The following is a 16,713-nucleotide window of genomic DNA, read 5'->3' as shown; positions in this document are numbered from 1 at the left end:
GAAGCATCGATTGCCTGGACACCATAATTAGAATGAGAAAAAAGAAAGAAGAAACCTCTATCAGCGTGAAGAATAAACTGGAACGGAACTCATGATTCGTTTAATGTAACCCCCTCTCTCCAATCTTTTTGGTAGACCAAGTCGTCCCGCAGCGAGAATTGGATGGAGAGCTCGCGTCGGCACTCGCACTCGGATCAACGGAGTGGTTCTGTCGAGCGTGAAAGCGCAACATTTCCATAGGAGAGAACTCAGAGTAAGGCACGTCGCGAGTACTCGAATTCCCCTTTCCTCTCTTTTTTCGAACACACACACACACACAAAGTATCGATTCAGTTTTGTGGAGATTAGAGATTTGCAGCGGTTGGATAGCAATAATCGTGTTCTCTTTCTTGTCGTGCTCGCTCTCCTTAAGGAATCGGTCGAGCATGGTTTTGGGACGTCGAGAAAAGACAGTTGAATTCGATTAGATCATACTCAGATTTGTTTATATGGCTGACGCTTTCTGAACTCGAATGTAAAAAGAAAAAGAAAAAAGAAAGATGAAACCAAAGTCGTTAGGAAAGGGAGGAAGGCGAAAGAAAAATCGGATCGAAAGGAAATTACATTAGGGAATCAACAAGTGCTGTCTCGGCGGATTGCTGATGTGATAGCATTTTTGTGTTTGTTGCAAAAAAAAACTAGAGTTTTTTTTTTTTCATTTTGCGTTAGTCATAGTCTCATTTTCCATATCTCGGTCGTTGGAGATCTACATTTAACTATCATTCAAGCCGGTTTAGAATAATAAAAGAAGAAGCATCCCTTTAAGAATCTACAAAATGTACTAAATGTTCTGGGATATGGTATACAGGTTTGATACACATAAAAGAACGTGTTTTAACAATGGTCGACACCGATTGAATATTTGACTGAAGAATGTGCTATGATGGTGAATAGTATGAGCGGTAACGGCGGAGCGTTTGTCCTTCGATACCTGCTGTGCTACCTCGAGGGTGGTAAGACAAAATTAGTAGTGGAAGGGGGCAGGGGGGGGGGGGGGGGGGGAGGGGGGTTGCGAGGGCTTGCACATCGGAGTAAGCACACGCTATCGCAGTCGACTATTCACTCCATAGTTTCATCAGCCTCGAGGCAGCGCTGCATGTATCGATGTTCCCGCTCATACTATTGGCGGTAGTATAAAATACCACAAAACGTGCACTTCCGTCATGTGCAACAAGAAAAAGGATTGAAGCTACTAATTTTAGACGTTTAAGTCTAGAGCCTTGCGTAAACCTAGGAGTAAAAAAACAATATTTGATAGAGCAATTTTAGACTCTAAAGACAGTTTTATACAAATTAATTCTAAAACTTTCTAGGTGTGAAATGAGGAAGTCTTCGAAATATAGTTTCGCATCTTTTCCAGAAGAGTATATTTTTTGTTGGTGTGTGGCTTATCAAGGCTTTGATTCTCACTCTGCCGTACCACCATGATTAAATACTACACAAATAAAACAAGCGGCTCAAACAATAAACCTTAAAAAAATAGGCAAAAGAAAAAGGAGAGAGAACGCCATTGTTCGGCCGAGTAGGAGACGCAGAACTATCACGTGATCCGTCGGCGTAAAGGCGTTTATAGAGAGAGTTTGGCCATTCATCGGGTAATGAAGGACCCGAAATGGAGGCGCCATTGGCCGAAAGCGGACTGGGCGTGTTCCAGGGTGTCTTCACTAATTCGAATCTGGTCAGGCAGAAGACGCGAATAATAAGTCTGGCAGTGGTCGCGAGAAACAAAATTAATTAAGTGCGTCGAGTATCTCCCTAACTGGAAATATGGGGCACCCGAGGTTTCGACCACGGTCATGCAAGATCATGGTTGGAGATGTATGAAGATATAGCACATATAAAAAGCGTGCGTAGCGGAACGGTCGTCGAAATCCGTACGCCAGGTGCCGAGGGCCTGGAACCTGCCATCCGAGCGGTCGGACTACGTCTTATTAAAACAGAGTTCAAGCGTTACATTCGTTTCTTACATCTGTTTGTATGAACCTTAATCGAAACATTACGCGCAACATATCTTCAACGCCGAAGGGTTTCTACATTTAGCTCTTACGCACTTACTGAAACTGGTTCTCGGTACCGCCGCCGGAAGATTCTTTTCGGCTTCTGGTTGGCCAAGAGAACATGTCAAGCCCTCTCTCTGCGTCTGGTGCACGCCCTGTCCCAGGCCGCTCCCCCCTTGACCAGACTCTCTCAATATACAGCTCTGCGTCGGCGTAACCTGGTATATACGGCAGCAAGTGTTCCAAGATGCGTCTCTGGCACATCGGAACGCGAGAGAGGGCACGTGAATCAAAGGAAAACACAAGATAACGCGTAGAGCCGGAACGCGCGATGACCAGTCAAGCAAGCAAGCTCTGTCATTCGTTCTTGTAGAGGGCAACCAAAGGCGCGTATAGACGGATTTGGGTTGAAACAAACGCACGTAGTACCCAAGGAGCGGACAAACTTGCACGCCGTATAGGATTACGTGCGTCGACATCTAGAATAGCGTCTTGATCGGAACAAGGAAGCTCATCTAAATGTCTAAGAAAATGTGTGCAGGAAAACAAAAAACAGCTCAGATTTTGGATAAGGTTATCTGGTTAAAGGTTTCAGGAGCCTTTAATTATTCATTTCTTACACTTTTTGCCTAACTGGAGAAAGGGGGAGGGTAGGGGTAAATGTAAATTTGGTTGGTTGTCGAGGTCTTTCTGCTTGTTAACCTTACTCTCCTCACTGCACGCGGATACAGACGCCTTGGAAGTTGAATGTGTTAAAAAGTTCGTCAGTAAGAGGACGGTGCCTGGAGTGCGTCTCCGACTGGTGCGTCCACCGTCCTATTCCGCCCATGCATCAAAACTGGTCCCAAAGCGGCAACAAAGTAACGTCACAAAAGCCGGAGCCTCATGCTGTCGGATTTCGTGATCCTGGTGGTAGGTCGTAGGCGTTCCGGTTAAAAAAAAGCGCGAGCAAATGTGAGTGTCGTGTTCGTCACGGCGTCCCAACTCCTGGCTACTGAAGCTTCCGTGGACTGTCGAGCTGGAGAGCGACCTGCAGAGCTACCGCCAGGATCGCGACCTGAGACGGCTTGATACGTTAATAACATCATCGGGCGGATTTCAAGAGACCGCTTCATTAGACGCGTTAAACAAACATGCCAGAGACGCGCTCCCGCACTGTTGAAAAAGGAAAGCAACTTCTCTGGTGGCCACGTGAGTTTATGCCACACTATTAAAAATATAATAAAAAGCTAGTACCTGTAGCAGTTACCGCCTTCTTCTGACTGTTACTACCTTTCACTAACAATTTTCTACCTCAAGCGCGCGATAGGTAGTAAAAAGATAGCAAATGCAGCAGTTACTACCTTTGCCTGAGGTTACTACCTTTTTTACTGGCTATTTACGACCCAAAGGCGCGGACAAGATGGCGGCGTCTGTTGCATCGCCGATGGCCAGCGGTAGCGACGCACTTGCTGTTTCGGAACCCAGGCGGAGGTATTCGCACACAACCTTAGCATCAAATATTGTACGAGGGGGCGTGTTTCAGGTTTGGAGCTGACTTCATAACGACCGCAGCGTCCGTTTCAGCACATCGTGGAAGCCAGCGCTGCCGCTAGAGCAGTCATCGTTGATGCTATGGTCATGCGGCTCCCGACCTTTCCGTTTTGCATTCTTTGGAAACGTTTATATTTTCGTTTTGGTTTTAACTGCAGAAGAGAGAGAGGGGGGGGGGGGAGATTACCACGTAGCACGTGCTAAAACCTTTGCAACCATAAAACAAAGTGTGTTCTGTTTTTTATTTTTTTTATTGTATTTTTTTAACTATTTTTTTTTTTTCGCAAGAGGCGGTTCGCAACATTGTACGAGAAGCGGGTTGGGTCGCTGAGGCCAGTCGGAGTTTGCGAGACGCTTATTTCTGCGATCTTAACCAGCCGTTTTTGCCGCGTGTCACATGCTGTTCTCGTGTTCCCGTGTTGGTGTGCATACTTAACGTTCGTGCGCTCGACCCGGCGGGTGTGTTGCATGGTCGTGTACTGCTCCGAGGATAGGCCTAACAGCCGGTGACGAGCGTCCGCTCGCCACCGGATCCGCCGCTCGACGGCGATCGTTTGGCCGGTTCAGTAGCATGGATTTCGCCGTCCAAGAAGCTTTGATGCTTTGCTCCTAGTTGCCACTGAGAACGTCCTCTTCGCGGTCTGTGTGCGTTCGGTGGTTGGATGGTTCTTATGGAGCTGGTTTCGGTCGTGACAGTGACCGTAAAAGTGTAAGGTGCCAACCAGGAAGCGGAAGTACAGCGTGTAGAGACGATGCGGTTGCCACGGAGACGAGCATGAGCACAGTAGGGCAGTTAATGCGGGGAGGCGATAACATGGCTGCTGGTAACCCATGGGGACGCTGTTTTATAGACTGCCGTAAATAATTACTGCGTGTACCGTTATTTCTTAGTAAGAGATACATTCCTTGGGATGCGTAGCAAAAATAGCGAAGAACAATATTGGTGCAAAAGCAGCACCCTATTTGTAACATCGTTTGCCGACGAGGTGGTCATTGACCAACCGACTTCTTTCAAATGATCAGAAGACGCACGGGTAGCCACTATGGGCAGCGACTGGGTTAGCGTGTCATCGCATGTGGGCTCAATTGTTGCATATAACGCGGGAGCGGTGGCCGGAGAGACCGTATTTGTCATCTACCGGCTCACTCTGGCAGCTTAGGCCGCTGTTGTTTTCTGGAGTTACACTCCCAGCTCTGAAGCAATCACCAATGCGGGACTCAACAATAAAAAAAAGTCGCTTTCTGATTATAAAAATTTGTTTTTTTTTTGTTGTTTCAAGAAGGTGGCCATTATCACCTCAATATCACGGAGATATGCTAGCCCCGCATGATAAATGCATAGGTGTGACTGAACAGTGGCAAAAACAACAAAACAAACGAGTAAAATGTTAAAGCGTGGGTGACAAAGAAAGAAACGAAGGGGACATGCGATAATTGCATCGGGGAGTGGCGACAATGGCAAGAAGAGCCGCCTTCTTCTCTGTGGCTTCATTGATTTAATCGCTAGTTAGCTCTGATATCAGTTTCGGCCATAGCTTCCGCGTTATATTCGGCAGTTGAGTACACTGTACGTTGTGCGTGTGGGGGTCTTCGGTGTTCTAATTACTTGTCGGTGTTAAACGTATAATACGTGCGGAAATGTAAGATACATGCTGTGGGAATGTGAACGTAATCAGAGTGTAAAAAAATCTATCCCAGCGATAAAATTTTTATAAATTTTGAATTTGACGTTGACTAGCGCCACCTGATCTTGTGAGAGTTATTGCCAGTTATTAGCTAAGGGTAGTAAATTGTACTAGGTCGGTTGGTAACCATTATACTAGCTTTTTCACCTAGTAACCATTTCTAGCCTCACTTATTACCTACGGTTACTTGGTACCTAGTAACAAGTAGTAACATACTAAAAAAAAGCAAGTAGTAACATACTACTTGCTTCTTTTAGAGCGCAGCTCTTAGGGGCCCGTTTCCAGCCTGAGCGGCGTCGGCGTCGCCGTTGGCGTCGCCGTCGGCGTAACCGCGCCCCTCCCTCTCCTCCTCCTCCCCTCCTCCTCCTCCTCCCCTTCCTCCTCCTCCCCCTCCTCCTCCCCTCATTGTGTAGTATGGTCCGGGCGGGTCACGTGACCTCGGGGGGAGGGGGTCACATGACCCGTTTCCAGCCTGTGCGGCGTCGGCGTCGGCGTCGCCCCTCCCCCTCCTCCTCCTCCCCCTCCGCTCCTCCTCCTCCCCCCTCCTCCCCCGCCAAGGTCACGTGACCCCGGGGGGTGACTCCCCTCCCCCCGCCGAAGTCACGTGACGGCCCGCCCAAGGTCATGTGATCCCGTCCCCTCGAGGTCACGTGACCCCCCGGACCTCTGCCCTCCTTCTCCTCCCCCTCCTCCTCCTCCCCTCATTGTCTAGTATGGTCCGGGGGGGTCACGTGACCTCGGGGGGAGGGGTAAAGGAGAGGGAGGGGGAGCAGGAGGGGAGGAGGACTAGCAGGCATGATCACGAGGGAGGAGGAGGAATATATCCTCCACTCCTCCTCCTCAAGAGCTGCGCTCCAATTCGGCGTTACAGGAAGTTGTAAACGGCTTTCACTTTTTTAAATGAATATTCGCCGCCATTTCCGGAAATTACTGATGCACACCTGAGGCAGTGCAAACAAGTTTTAAAAAATCACTGTATTGAGGTACGAAACTGCATCATGAAAGATTAAGTTAACGAGTACTTGCATCGAAAGTACAGTGGTGGAAAGAGCCAGCAAAGCCACGGAAGCGTGCGGTCTTGAGCCACACGCGCGCATCATGTTGGTGGCATGAGAAAACACTCGATCAGGGCGCCGGCCGGTTGTGAGATTAGCGGCCGTCAACATCCGGGTACGAGGTCCGACGTTACTATCAGCACTTCGTACTTCAGTTGTGGAGCTTCCTATAACGCCAATGGGCCTCCTTCGTTGCCCAGAGGCGCTGCAAAGTAGAGACTTGTAAACCCCCTTCATGTTTTAAAAGTAGCGCAAGGTGCTTCGATGCAAGAGGCACGCGCAACGTGCATACCTTGGTAAGATCGTGGCGGAACAGGCCAGCACTGAGGTAAATTTCGGACACCATGTTCTTCCCAGAAGTAAACAGAGAGAAAGAGAGAAAAAAAAGCGTCGGTATGCCCGATTTTTTGACGTCACCACCGAGAGATAAGACGCGCGTACCCTAGCGGTCGTAGGATGAAGCTGTGGCAGCTTCATGCTACCACCGCTAGGGTACGCGTTTCTTATCCAGACTTGGGAAGTAATCCGGTACAAATAAGGGATTACTTGTAGTCCGTTACTTGTTCAGTAATTTTGCAATTGGCAAGTTACTTTTTTTGCGGCAGTAATTAGTAATGTAATTTCGTTACAAAATATTGGTAGCGAATTACTTTAAATACTCGTTACTGTTTTCAATGTATGAACATAATACAGAAACTGAAGCAATGTGAGCAGGCAATTCAGCGAAATAAATATAGCAAGTTCAACTCAATAAAGAGGACTATGACCGGTTCCTTACCTCCGAATATCCTAGTGGAGGTGAGCGCTGCCACCGAGCATGCGCACCGCTAGCGTTGTGTGCAGAATTCCAGGGATCATTTCCGGTCGCTGTAAGCTAGCGGGATGACGGATATAATTGCAGCTTTCGCTGCCTCGTCAGCTTACTGGCAAATGGAGTTCACCTACATTCTTTCTCTTAACTACAATATTTTATTTTTACAAGGACTACTATAATGCGGAAGTAGGAGGAATGGAAAGTAGTGTTTTAGAACATTCTTGAAAATATCAACATTGTTTCTATCGTTTTCTCAATAAGCGTACGGGAAAGGTAACGTGAAACTAATTTGTAACGTAACGAGCAATGTAATCCGTTACTTTTCAGCGCAAATAATTTGTAACGCATATTTTTTACATTTCAGGCACGGGAATTTGTAACTAAAATCAATTACAATTTTCATGCAACGGGCACAAGACTGCTCTTATCTATTACGATTGTCTTACGGCGTTGAATCTAGCCGATCTCGGAAATCGAAAGGTGTTCTTTTTCCGTTCCTCAGCACTGCACATAAAAGAAAAAGCTCTGCGAAGGCGTCACAAGTAGTGCGAAACCAAATCATGTGAGCCCGTACTACATTTGTACTACGAAAAAAGGAGGGTGCCACAGTTTGTTCAAAGCTTCAGGGCAGGAGGGGTATGCGCTGCGCTGCGCGACGCGTGCGCTACGTGTGGCTGGCAGGGCACTGAGAGCGCCGCGGGCGCCTCTGGTTTTGTTAGCTTCGCGTTTCACCCTGATCTATGTAGTACGACTGCAGCAGTTGCGACCTTGACTTGCGCGTGGGCGCAGACAGGAAAAGTACTAGTTTTGGAATTTCCACATGACTTACGGAGCGAGCACCCATCTTCCTCGCTAACTCTACAATGTCCTTGCCTATTTTGTGTTTGTAAACTGTCAGAACATCCCGTTGTTAGGATGGAGATCACACACACACGGTAATTTGCCTAGAGGGGCTTGCGTTTGCGCAGTATAGAACGGTCCCAAGCTTGTTTTTTGTTTAATTTTTTGACGCCTGCCGGTTGCTTAAAAACGTGCAGTTTTTCTGTGTTGCTCTTGTAACCGCTCGTACGCTCAGGTACAAAACACTTCGGGATAAACACAAATCTATCCAACTTCAAAATTAACAGTTCAGATTCAGAAAGCGTTTATTTATTTATTTTATTTATTTATTGTACATACCCTCAAGCGCCGAAGCATTGTAGAGGGGAGGGGCAAAGCAAAATAAAACAAACTGACAAAACAATAAAAAACAAACAACAAGAAATTGAAATATCAAAAACGCACAGCCATTGGCAAAAGCGGCAAGCAATATATTTTACGGAAAAAAATAAACAAAATAAAATGACTCATGTTGGCTCACCAAACAGAAATGTAGACAAAGATTGGCGAAAAAGAGAATAATCAGGTATAGTTGCGATATCTGCTGGAAGGTGGTTCCAGTCGTTTGATGTATGCGGGATAAATGAATAAAAAAAAGTGTTTGTTTGGCAACGTGTTAATCCAACTTTATTCCGATGGTCCAGACGGGAAGAGTAATAGCTAGGCAATGTAAAGAAATGGTCTCGCAGCGACTGATGATGATACACTTTATGAAACAGGCAAAGTCGAAAAAACTTTCTGCGCAATGACAAAGAGGGTAACAATAAACTGGATTTCATTGATGATATGCTAGCTGTTCGATTATAATTAGACAGAATGAAACGAACGGCGTTATTTTGAACTAGTTCGAGAGCTTTATGCAGAAACGTGTGGTTAGGATCCCAAATAGAGGCTGCGTATTCCAATTTTGACCGTACAAGAGTGTTATAAAGAAGAAGTTTTAAGTTAACTGGGGCCGTTCTGAAGTTTCGTCGTAAGTATCCTAACATGCGGTTAGCGTTGGCGATTATTATATCAATATGAGGCTTCCAGGTTAATGTCGACGATATAGTAACACCCAGATAACGGTATGAGTTTACAGATTCAAGTTGAATGTCGGTTAGTGTATATTTTGAAGGGCGTGCGCCTTGCCGGGAAACGCGCATTAGTTTGCATTTGTTAGGGTTTAATTCCATACGCCATTTTTTGCACCAAAGAGTAATATTATTTAAATCAGATTGCAAAATGCGTACGTCATCATCATCATGAACTTCCCGATAAATTACACAGTCATCTGCATATAAATGCATGGAGGAAGAAACACAACTTGGTAAATCATTAATGAATATTAGAAAAAGAAGCGGGCCTAAAACTGAACCTTGGGGTACGCCCGATACAACATCAGTCAGGGATGAATTAACGCCATTTAGAGTTACATATTGTGAGCGGTTGGTTAGAAAGCATTCCAGCCAGGTTAACAAGTTAGGATCTAGGCTTAATGAAGAAAGTTTAAGCATTAGTAACTTATGATTAACCTTGTCGAATGCTTTAGAAAAATCGAGAAAAATACAGTCAGCCTGATGGTTTTTGTCTAGTATAGCATGCAAACAATGGGTGAAATGAAGCAGCTGCGTTTCACAAGAAAATGAGCGACGGAAACCATGTTGAGCAGGAGCGAAAAATGAATTGGATTCTAAGTAATTGAAAATATGAGAGTACAAAATGTGCTCCATTATTTTACAAGGAATACTTGTTAGTGAAATGGGTCGATAATTTAATGGAGAATGCTTGTTACCGGACTTATGCAGTGGAACCACCTTCGCAGTTTTCCATTCTATTGGGAGCGTTCCACACTCAAGAGATTGCTGGAAAATTTTGGCCAAAAAAAAGGATGAGTACATTTTAGTTTGTCTTAGAAATTTTGAGTTAATATTATCGCTTCCACATGACGATGATACTTTCAAAGAATCAATTAACTTTACAATTCCAGTAGGTTCCATGGAAATTGGAAACATAGGGCTAAACTCACAACGTGGAACGTCATACGATACATTTCCATCAGCTACAGAAAAACTATTTGAAAAAACATTATTAAACACTGATGGATATTCTGCTGGAGGGATTAACGCCCCAGACTCATCGCTAAGAGAAATTAAGCCGTCGTCATTTATATTAACAGTCTTCCAGAACTTTTTGGGGTCATTCAACAATAGACCCGGTAAAGTGTTCTTAAAAAAATTCTCTTTGACGTCAGATACAGCTCGGGAATATTCGACCTCAGCTGCAAAGTATGCTTCCCACCTATCAATCGTGTTACGTTGTTTAGCTGAACGAAAAAGTCGCTGTTTTTTATTGGAAAGACGTTTTAGGGTGTTAGTATACCAAGGTGCTTTAGCATCAGATTGAATACGCCTGACGGGTACATGCGCATCAATCAGTTCGTTTACTTTTAAACAAAATAATCTCCAATTTTCCTGCACGCTTCGCTGATCAAATTCTGGCAGATATGTGTCCAGATAGCTGCACAGTTTTTCATTAATAAGATCAAAATTGGCTTTATTGTAATCAGAAATAAGCTTTACTTTTTTACTATTGATTGGGGGAGCAACTTTGAGATCAAAATTTAACAACGAGTGATCACTTAAGCCTGGAAGATACGTAAGGGAAGATAGAAGGTCAGGGTGTGTGGACAGAATTAAATCAAGTGTGTTCGCTGTATCATTCGGCCTTTTGGGGAGGGAGAGTGGGAGTGAGATCGGTGGCTTATAAGCCTGGATCTGTCGCCATGGGAGTGGGTTGAGGGGGTACGGATAGGCGGTCAGCTCCGCATCGTGGAAAAAATCCACAAGCGTGGTCATGACCGCCCGACGTTTGTTGGGAGGGCCCTAAGGATGGGCCCATTCCTCCATGCTGGAGACGTCTGGTGGTATGTGCTTTCGACAAATCTCTTCCAGTTCTGGGCAGTTCCCTTAAAGGGGCGGTGCAACGATATTCAATTGGAATGTTTTTCACTTTACACGAGCTTACTGGCACTAGTGGGACTCAAGGATACTCGCACGCAATGCCACTCACCAAGAAACTCTTTTGTTGCGCTGTAATTTCGAGGACAAAACCGAGTCTTTTCATTCAATCTATCCTTCGCAGAACCTGATGACGTAGCTGGGCGGTAGCAGTACCGCCCAGTGACGATATTTGAATGCGGCTCATAGATTGGATCCGAGCATGGCGTGGACACTCAATTTGGGCTCGTGATAATCGATAGCTCGAGAAGTATTCGGGTAGTGTCCTGCACTCTCAGAAAAAAGGGTGTACTATTACACCCGTTGTCCCATATAATACACCCAAAAATTTCAATTCGACCGTACAGCGCCCTGTAATCGAACAAGCGGCCTCAAATTTTACGAGGCGCTTGATAGCCGTGTGGTACAACTTATTCAGATAGGTAATGTAAGTATTATTGACTACAAAAAAGATTATCGGAGTTTTCTTCGCCCTACTGCACAAACTCCATGTTTTCTTTCTTTTGACTTTGATACCTACTTTAAAAATTTAATGAGTTATCTCGCACCGTTATCAAGCCCCTCGTAAAATTTGGGGCCGTCTGTTCAACTATAGGGCGCTGTACGTCGAAATGAAGTTTTGGGGTGTATTATATGGGACAAAAGGGTGTAAGGTGATACCCTTTTTTTTTAGAGTGTGTGTCCAATCGCTGCAATGACGACAACAGACGAACCATAACAATGTCTGGAACTCAGCGCGTGTCGTGTGCCTTGCCAACCGCAGCACGTGGCTATGATCAACATTGGGGGCATATAATCGGCTCCAGATCACGTGGCCGCTTGTTCTGGCTGCGAGTTGAGGGGGTAAAGTCCGCTTGTTTTTCTTTATTTTTTTCTGCGACTTCAATTGCGTGTGGAGAAAAATGAACGGGTATTTCACAGGTCATTAACATCAGGGGTCCGTTCTAAGCGATATTTGCGCAAAATACAAAAATCGTTGCATCGCTCCTTTAAGTTCACATCCTTTACGTTCTCTTTTCTCTTCTCCCTTAACGAATCCTTCTTTTTCCCGGGTTTTCTGTTATTTTTTAGGGTTTTCTTCTTTTTCCGGGGGAATTGGGGGTGAGGGCAGGCTGGAGCCAGCGCTGCTCTAACTGCTCAGTCAACCACTCGAAGCGCTAGCGTCGACTGTAAGAAGTTCGACCCAGAATTTTTCTGTTTTTTTTATTTTTTTGGTTCGGCCGCTGAGCGCGAGCTTCCCATACACATAGCTTTCAAGCGTCGTCAATGCTGGGTACTGACGCTCATTTCCACTTTCTGGTTTCTTCAAACTACAACTTCTGCGGTGTGAAACTAACACAGCGAACCGAACGCTCGCGGCGCATAAAATACTGACATGACCATCAATGACGTCACATGCGATCTAGACGCACCAGGCGCGTATACGAGCTGCTGGTGTACTGATCGGACAACATTAAAAGCGCGCCAACACGGTGTTCCGATCATGTTTCTGCACGCATTTTATGAAGTAATCATAAACAGAAAAGGCTCAGTGACTTGCGCTTTTGACACTGTTTGAGTGGTCCAAGAGCTCGTAGCGTCCGTTGCGTCCGGACCTAAGTTGACGCGAAGTACAGTGACGTTGATAAGACCTTGCTACGTTTGATAGCACTGACCTGTTTTAAATCGTTCGCGAATAAGTGAGCACTAATGAAACACAGCAAGGCTGGGTAGCCGGACGCTTGATAGCCGCTAATTTCGCAACCGATCGTCGCTTGACTAACGTGGTTCCTCTCGTCGCCAATATGAGGCGCGCGTGTTTCTCGAGAGCGCGCGCTTCTGAAGCTCCCTTGGCTATTTCCGCCATTGTGCAGTGTATTTATAGTACTTTGCGTCAAGTACACCCGCCGGCAATATGAAGGTGAACACCTTACCTGGTGTCTTGCCTTTTTTACGGCTCCCTAAAGCTATATTAACTCTCAACGTGTCAAATGGTACGTGGCTTGGGGTCTAAACATTGCGTTCTAGCCCTCTTCTGGAACGGAGCTTGTTCCGAAACTTGCAGGAGCGTCGAAAACAAAAAGAGGGCTGTTCACCTTCATATCGCTCACTGGTGTACATTGCAATCGGGGTGCTTGCTACATTACTTGAAGCACATAACCTGTATTTTAAGTACGTTTTACATGCGCTTTACCAACTGTGCTTCCTTGTTCCGTCCCTTTTGGATGCTTGCATCAGTGGTGCTTATACGTCAGTCGAGCGGAAACTTTCAGAAGCGAGGTATTTCGAGAGATTTCGCTCTTGTTTTGTGTAGCAGCTGCGCTGGCGCCTCGACCGAAGTATACGTAAAATACACACAGACAAAGACGAAAACGAGGGCAAAGTAAAATAAATTCCGATCAAGACACCGCCATGTTTTTCCAGAGCTTGAAGTTTCCCCTTGCAAACTGGCGGCATTGCTCACGTGGCTCTCAAAACAAACATCCATGTTTTTGTTTGGCTAGCGTCGTCTTAGAAAAATAAAGAATCCTCTTAGCTTGCCCGGGAAACACGTAATCCCCCTCTAAAACAAAAAAAAAACACGATGCACAAATTTGGACGAAAATATTTGCAATTCGGTAAATCTGATGTCTGCGGTGTTTGAGTCACAAGACAGTAACCTTGGTGCTTGAAACTTCGTTTATCTTTGATATAGATTCTTGACTACATCACGACCGTGATTAAAAATTTGCAGATGTTCAATTACACAGCAGCAAGCCGTTTATAAATGAAAAAGAAAAGATAAGCCTGCGGCGCTCCTAGTTATAATAAATCAGCACTCGTAGGAAAGCTGGAAAAACATATCAATGAAATCCACGTTAAAACTCTAGTTTGCTAAATTTGCCTCGACAAAAAAAAAACAAAAAAAAAACGGCTTTTTTAGCAGAAAAGTTTGGTTTCTGCTGTTTAATGCCTTTGAAATACTTACTTTTTAAATATAATTTTCAGAAGCACTGTGTACTTGGAACTGGTTCGTATAATCAATTTTCAGCTACTGTTTTTCTTCAACCAATCCCCAGTTTAGGGCACAATATTGAATTAAAGTGTTTTACTCTTTCCATTATTGCTCTGCGTATTTTCGAATTTGTAAAAAACATGAAAAATATTTTTAACTACGGCTTGTTTTTGTTTTTTTTTGCTTTTTAAGTAGGCTATTGTAAACACCAAATAATTAAAACTGTACGGTGCCTTATATTTCTCGGCATCATCTCCTTCCCCCCCCCCCCCCCCCCCAGGACCTAAAAAAAGGAGGAAGCACAGGAGGAGAATCAATTGTTAAAATAATGGCGGTAATTTGAATTAAAAAAAAGTGCCTGAAGCTTGATGTAATGGTCGCCATCTTGCATGTCCCGATAATTGAATATCAAGAGGAAAGGTGGGCACTAGCATAATTGTCAACAGGTTGAGTTTAGGGGTTAGAGGGATCCCAGAGCAAACCGGTGATAGATACATAATAATAAAATGCGAATGAATTGGATGCAAATCAACCATAAATCAGAGGAGAAAAGTGCCAACAAACAAAGAAAAATTGATTTCCTCACAACCGAAACGGAGGATACCTCCAGCATTCCTAACCGGAAATTCAATCGGAAAATGGTTTGCACAACCTCATTTCAACTTGTTCCTTTCTCTCTTCTTTTTTTTTATTCTTCTTTTTTTCACTTCGCTCCTCTTTTTTCTCCGTTTCAGAACCGCAGCTTCAAATTCGATGAAGCGCAAACAAGGCCGAACGGCCAGAACTAAGGCATTTATTGCGTGAATACCAGCGGTAACCTAACAACCGAGGCCAAACATTATTTAAAAGAAATACAGATTTAATTTTTTTTTGCTATACAATTTTATTTAGACCTTGAGTTGATTCTTACTTTATGTTTTATTTTGTTCCCCCCCCCCCCCCCCCCGAACTAGGCTCAAAGTATAGTATTCTCCCTCGTTAAAGTTATAGGAGTTAATGTCATCCGCATCCTCTTTTCATCTCCTCACATAAAAGGCTTTCAGTTTCCTTGTTCTTCCTTTATCTTTGTTGCTCAACTGCATCTGGTTTATCCAAAGGTGTTTTATGTGTAATACGTATAAATATATTTTGCAGTAATGGCGAAGTAGTTTATATCCGTCAAAAGCGCAGATGAAGTATTAGTAAACTAAGGTGCGGGCTCGATTGGCTTCAAAACGATTCAACAAATCAACAGTCCACCAGCAAAATCTAGCCTTTAAAAACAACGGTTCGACACCCTAAACGAAACCACGCCCCCAAAAAACAACCTTTTTTTTTTGACACATTAAACAGCCTAAGCTCCAACCTCCGCCTCCATTTTAACCTAAAGAAGACCGCTTTAAAATATTCTGCGGGATCGAATACGTATTGTATTGTACACTCAAGCACGCACTCTAATGCTGTCTAAAATACAAAAGAGGGTCTGGAGACCGCTACGCTTTTTCGGTTTTCCCGATATGTAAAATTCGCTCGCTCCCAAACCACGCATCACGCACTTGTAAATTGCGAGCCGCAATTGGCCCACACTCAGCTGTTCCAACTTATCAGGTCTTGCTTCCGACCTGGAAAAGCAAACACGGGAGGACTAGGGAGGACCTCTTTCTTTTCGGAACTTATCAGACAGACCGGAAGCGGTGCCTTTCATAGCGCTTACGAAGCCCTCGAAGAAAGGCTACCAAGGCTGGAATGTTTCCCTTCTTCGCATCCGCTTCTCACTTTGGTTTCGCAAATTATTAAGAGGGTGCGTATCTAACGAGGGTAATAACATTGGATGAGGAAAAAACGGGCGAGGACAGACTTGTTTAATGAATCCTCGACATTGCAATATATATATAGAAAAATATATGACCAATTGCTGGAGAATTTTGTGCGCATGGAAGAACGTCAAACGTTCTTCCATCCGCACTGAACTAGCCTGTAGGTCACGTGACTTTAATTCTCTCGCTAAATTTAGAGGAGAAACTAAATTGCCGTATAGGTCACGTGACGTCAGGTCACGTGATGTAAATTTTCCCGCTGAAGTTAGCGGGGAGACTGAGCTGGTGTGCAGATCACGAGACGTTAATTTTCCGGCTAAATTTAGCAGGAAATTTTACTCCACGTGACCTGGTGTCACGTGATGTATACGACATTCCAAATTCACCTCTAAATTTAGCGGAGAAACTGAATTTGTGTCTGGATCTGTGACGTCGCATTATACAACCCTTTCGGCGTTGAATTACGTGACGACGACACAGGCCACGGCTTCGCGAAAGACGGCTTCACAAAATCCGGAGTAACCAACCAAAAAACGTCTCACGCTAAGAAAGAAACAAAATCGATGTCGACATTGAGTGAATTTAATGAGCGATCTTTGCGGGTATGTAGCAATATAATTACCGACATCTTCAGAAACACACGGCGTGGTAAATTTCGAGCATCACATCGTCTCTCTCCGCAGATAATTATATTGCGGTATCAGCCGAAATAATCGCCGAAAAACGAAGCTTGAATCAAGAAGTGCAAGCATAATATGCCACGGACCGTGTGTTTCTTAAACTGTTGATTACTATAGCAGTCTTCGCTTGACTCCGTGTGAGGCGCTACTTACCGCCCTCGTATTTCGAAGTTGCGAGTATTAGTTTTGATGCGCGAAATCTGCGATCAGTCTACACGTGGATACACCATTACAGTTCTGGAGCACGTGCAACAACATTGGG

Source organism: Ixodes scapularis, unplaced genomic scaffold (assembly GCF_016920785.2).
Source record: "Ixodes scapularis isolate PalLabHiFi unplaced genomic scaffold, ASM1692078v2 PGA_scaffold13__105_contigs__length_92229423, whole genome shotgun sequence".
Taxonomy (NCBI): domain Eukaryota; kingdom Metazoa; phylum Arthropoda; class Arachnida; order Ixodida; family Ixodidae; genus Ixodes; species Ixodes scapularis.
Note: the sequence above shows the minus strand (reverse complement) of the source record.